A 5,794-nucleotide genomic window follows, 5' to 3' on the forward strand; every position below is an offset into this window, starting at 1 on the left:
GAAAGCAGCTTCTTAGGAAGAATAACACAGAAATCTAACCCAGCAACTCTTACAAGTGTTCCTACTTACTCTGAAAGGATAAACCCCTATGATGAAGAAGTTGTGTTAATAGCACTTTTCTTCTCTGGAAAGGGGTACGGGATTCAGGCAGTATGCTTACTGCTCATTAGAGGTCAGCAGTGAAGCACTACAGGAAGAGTTGAGCAGTCATTTAAAGAACTGAGTTCTCTTCTGTTTGGAAGTTATTTTACTGTATCTGAGACAGGAAGAAAAAAAATCTGTTTTCCAGATGTGGATTTTAAATATATTCTCTTAAAAGAGATTTCAGGTTAAAATGCATGAGGATATAGTTTCTGAACATTGGATTCAACATAACATTAGTTCCTTGCTAATATTTATTTTATGTAATAGTAGGGTATCCATCACTTGAATGCAAGCTAGATGATTTTGCAGGCAAACCCAACAGATTTAAAGTACAAATTAAAGGTGTAATAATTATCTCAGTATGCCTCCAAACAGAGATATACTACATGAGAGAAAGTCACATTACTGCCTTAAGTACAGGGTGCATAACTGTCATCTTCAGTTCTGACAAATCAGCACTACAGAGATGTGGTGAGTACAATCTAAAAGTTTTACGTTTTATTACCTCGATTGTATTTTAATGTGGATGCCAAATGCAAAAATGCATGCAATATAACGCTCACTTGGTCACCAGTGTCCCAAATGCACATTTAATCTTCCAGTTTCAATATGCATCATTAAGACCTGTCTCCTCTAAGGCTCATTATGGCCCCAAGCCAAACCTCACCATCGTTAAGACTCCACTGCCTCCTACCGACTTTTTGTCAGGACCCTAAAATAGTAGTCCCCAAGAGACTAGCAGTTCATATTGGTGGAAATGGTAAAGCAGTTTAACAGTTTAAAAACAGTGCTTTTTAACATTCTTGAATAATTTACATAATCTGAAAAAATGAATTCCTCTGCAGACATTTAATTCCAGAGTGAAGAATTGCTACGGTTTTCATTTCGGTCTTAGGGACAGAATTATTAACGTACTAAATCAAGTAAATTAGATATCATGCAAAACTGGGTTATTTTTCAGGATTTAATAATGCAAAATCAATAGAAGCATTTACTGCATTCTGGTGCTTTTTGAACATGGTCTGAGACAGTTTTTCAAAAAACAGTTTTTCAGCACTCAGGCTACTGTGAACTGCTGCGAAGGCAGTTCCTCGTAAATTGCTCCCAGAGGCCTCTGCAGTCGAACATCCTCCTCCCCACCACCTTTAGGTTTTGCCCAAAGCTTCAACTGAACATTTCAGGCTTTACATATAAGAATAAAAATCACAGTCAGTCAGCACAAACATGTGCCTCTCTTATGAAAGTTCAGGGCCTCATTTTATATTTTGCAAAGTTTCTATGAGCTTTGAGGTAAAGGTACAAAGGATGCCCTGAAGAATTAAAAAATCCAGTCCTTGTCTTCTCTACCCCACTCTCTCAGCTTGAAAAGGAGCTGTGCTGTTTCCTATTGAAAACAAACAAATCCTTCTTGACGGCTTTTTCTAGAAGCTAGAGTTACCCCTAAAAATGCAATATTCCTTCAATCAGTATCAGGGTTATATAGCCATCTCCATCCACTGTCCTTTCCAAGCAATCTGTCTGCCATCACATTAATCTCAAGAGTAAAATTAATGGAATACTTTATTGTCATTTTTGTTTTTGAGAAAAATATGGCTTCTGTTAAACATGGTACATAAAATGCCTAAAGAAATCGGGCACTCAAAACTGAATCTTGCTCTGGTTGGCAGGACAGAGTTAACTGTTTATATTGAAGTACCAGTAAATCCATTAGCATATTCTGTTTACCATTCTTACAGGACATAGTTTTGTTTACCAGTCCCAGAGACATCAACATTTTTAAAGTGAGGTGGTAAATGTTAATGATGTAAGTCAAGATCAACTGCATTTTTGAAAGAATCTCAGGGACTGTCTATGTATATTCAGATGCTGGCATTGGTCCTGTTCAGTGGAAGACAGCTGAAGATGAAGGCTTAATTGTGGAAGCATCCTAGCTAAATAAAACAAAGGAAAGTGGTTTGGATTTGACCCAATAAATGGGCCTCAAAGGTGGGAAGTAACTGTATATGTTTCTAGGGAAGTAGGGACACCCCCCACTCCCACCCCCCCACACACACAGCAAAAATAGCTAGAATAAAATTCTTTAATTTTCTACTGTGTGTAATGCAATTGTACAAAGTATTCTGAGGCGGTGAGAAAATAAACCCTTTTAGTTATCATGCGATTCTGTCTATCCTCCTCTCCTTCTCTCTTCCTTTCAGATGGGTAATGGCATAGTTCTGAGACTTTGTAGACTTTGCCTAGCTGGTCATTCCTGAACTGCATGACATACATGAAATGCACTTAGATTCTGAAAGGACTTAATCTGTGCTCTTCTAATCAGCCTCTTGGTACATTTGGGCACAATGTTGTATAGGTATCTAAATACCTGATTGTCCCCAGCATGTCTCAAATTTTGTGGGCAGAACCTCTATCTGGTGCATGGGGAGGAATGATGGGGCATCATGTTCTGATTCCAGGCTGCTTTGGCAAGCATGCTGTATTCAGCAAATAAAAGGCCAGGTTTTCTGCTCCACTAGATGTGATCTGCACAGCCAGCTAGACTTAAATTGGTTTGAATTGGCATTTGGGTTGCCCTCCAGGGCTGCTGTGAGGAAGAGAACAGAGAACAGCAGGTATAGCAGTGGAGGTGTTTCATTCTGCTCATCAGTCTCATTGAATAAGTCTTTTTTTTTCTTTCTTTTTTTTCTTCTCATTAGTACTTAGAAAAAGGAGCAGAAAGGCACAAAGATAGTTAATATAATTCCTCAGTCTTTATCACGTCATGCTTCTATTGCACATGCAAGAGAAGTGACTACAGCGTAGTGTAGAGATTTCCAATATTGCTTTAATCTAGCTAACAAGGGCAGTCCTAGCACTGGGCTGTGGCAGCATAGAGTTGCATTCGTTTAAATTGTGGAGGACATACGTTCTGTATCTACCCTCATTTCCTAGTTTGAAGCATGGGGAACAATTTTTTCTACGCTAGATTTCACCTTTCAGCATATTACAGTATAATTTGATCTTTTATCCTTATTTCTCTTTCAGTGAAGTAGCAAGGAAAACATGCTGCTCTGCCAGAGAATTTTAACTCTCAGGTACTGCTGCAGGTTGTGCTAAAAACCACTCTGGCTTCCCAAGCGGTCTGTGTTTGGCTCAGTGCAATTGTGCTGCTGTTCGCTTCAGGAAACCTTCCAGAGTGATGGTCTAATACAGCAAGCGTGTTGTGGACCTAACTCGTCCTTGCCTTGTATTTTGCTGGCACTTTCATCTATGTAAAAAGATGTAAAACGTGCCAATGTGTTGAAAATCCTGATCTGAAAACCCTCTGCACCACTGACAGGTTAGTTTTTCCCAAGTGATTTCACAACATAAGACCCAACCCAGAGGCAAAAAAACCTCATGCAGAACTGGAATGGAAGGAAACCAGAAAGTCTATTTAGCTACGTTCCTATTTGCATTATCATGTAATTGTCTATGGCAAGATGAGATATCTGAATAAAAGACTATTGAACATTTTTTTTTCCATTCTACATTCTTGCATGAATATTTTTGTATTTTCAGCACCTAACTTACGGGAAAACTGGAAACCTCAACACTTTAAGTTTTGTAAGACACTATAGGTTTATCAAATATTGTTTCTGCCTCTAGTTATATTTCTTAAAACCTGTCCAGATCTGTCCTAATTCCATGGCCGGTTTTTCATCTGTTTTCAGGAAGGAAGGGAGTCAGGATATAATACAAATGAATACTTCTCGATAGATGATAAAATGGACATTATAAGAACTCTTTCCTTTCAAAACAACTCTACTGAACATGAAGGTAGCGTTTCCCTTGTACATATAATCAGACTATACTCAGCCTTCTGCTCAGTAAGAGCATATTAGGGAATAAGATACTTTTGCCAAACTACAGTGGAATTTGTTCCACTAATTATTTCAGTAATTTTTAAAAAATTTGGTATTTTTATTTCAAAAGATACTGACTTCACACCATTACTTGTCAGTCATCTATACTGTAGCCATGAGAAGTTTTGTTTAGACATCTGTTATATGTGAAGCAGAGTATTTATCTTGCTCATCCGTACCATCAGCATCTTGCAGCATAGTGATTACTGAGTGATCATACCTTAGACTTAGGACAAATTTCATTGTTCCCTAAATCTCTGAAAAGAAGTTATATGCCTGGAGTCTTTACTTGGAGATTTGGGGACAAAGGCTTTTTGAAAATGAAACTTTGGGGTGCTGAGAACCTACACACTGGCCAGAAATATGGGGCAGTGAAAAGTAATAGGCAGTTTTGATTCAAAATCCTTTGTTAGAAAATGATTAAGAGCATACTAGAAATAGAATATAATGGCATTGTAATTTAATAGCCTTGCAGGTTTTATTTGTAATATTTACATTGCTAATAACTGCGAAGAGGTTTGGGGCATAGTTATTTTTAGTTGTCATGGTCATGATACAACTTGTATGTTACAGTGGCCTTTCGCTGAATGAGGATTGCCTTATCAAGTGAATAACATTCAAGTGAATACAATGTTAAGTGTACGTCTTGAGAAGCTGGTAAGTGATTATTTGAATTCTAAACAGCCAAGGTGACTGTAAGTGTACTTTAATGTCTAACACAGACATAGTAATAACCCCCTCCCCTAGTTTCAGAACTGCTCATAATTTTCATTTGTTATTTCATTCAATAGAGATTAATTGTAGAAAGACTAGAAAAGTGATTCTCAGCTATTTGATTGGTTTCTGCAAAGCCAAAGCAGCTGGAGCACTATTACCACATAACTCATCCAGAGGGCCCATTGCCATTAGTCACACTAATGTCCGATCGCACCATTAGCTTAAGCGAACTCTCAGTCAACATCCATTTAATTTTTCTTTCATGAATAATTGTTTCTGTGAAGGACAGGTGGCTGGCTCTAGCCTTGACACAAGTCTGAGGGGGATGCTTCTTCCCCATTTAAGCTTCTGGTATAGGATTAAAGATGTTTTGCATATTTTGGTCTGTGGTAGAGGGAGGTTGTGCAAAAGTGGGGCAAAATTAGTATACTAAATAATAGCATGAAAATCCCAAGTAATCAATAGTAAGTTATTGTTGGCTAAACTGTAGATAGTCCTTTCACAGATCCATAACATGTAGAGAGTCTCTCTTCTATGGCTGTTGCATGACCTTCTCTGAAAGTTCAAAAATTACTTGTTCATCCTTGCCTCAAAGAAAGAAGCCGTAGAAGAGATGGAAAGGACAAAGTACTGTGAAGCATTCATTGACAGGCCACACAGCAAAGGTTGGATGGCATTTTGGTGAGCAGAGCAAAGACTACTGCCTATAGAGTAACACAGATGCATCAGGCACACTATCCTGTGACTAATACTGAAGCAGGACAGCTCTGACTGAATCCTTGATGGGATCAAAAATTAGCATCTAACATGTAAGTGGATTTTTTTAAAGTAGCTTGCTCCAGGATGCACAACCAAAGTGTTAACCAGCAAGCCAGATAGCCAGTTTCTGATCTATCCTGGGGGAATGTAATTGTTGGGTGATTTCATCGTTTCAACAGTGCAAAAAGAAACAGCATTTGACTCATCAAGTGGGGATAGACTAAAATCATATTACTACTGAGCTATGATGATATCAACCCACGTGTACTGCAACATCCAACAACAAGGAC

The 5,794-nt window shown here is 38.3% G+C and overlaps 1 long non-coding RNA gene across 1 annotated transcript; it reads left to right on the forward strand.

Annotated features, from left to right (window-relative positions):
* The first annotated feature begins 575 nt into the window (after window positions 1–575).
* Window positions 576–4,122, forward strand: LOC142029077 (uncharacterized). Its single transcript, XR_012649806.1, has 3 exons — window positions 576–615; window positions 3,169–3,218; window positions 3,837–4,122. It is a non-coding gene; the product is annotated as an uncharacterized LOC142029077 (long non-coding RNA).
* The last annotated feature ends 1,672 nt before the right edge of the window (window positions 4,123–5,794 follow it).

Source organism: Buteo buteo, chromosome 3 (genome assembly GCF_964188355.1).
Source record: "Buteo buteo chromosome 3, bButBut1.hap1.1, whole genome shotgun sequence".
NCBI lineage: Eukaryota > Metazoa > Chordata > Aves > Accipitriformes > Accipitridae > Buteo > Buteo buteo.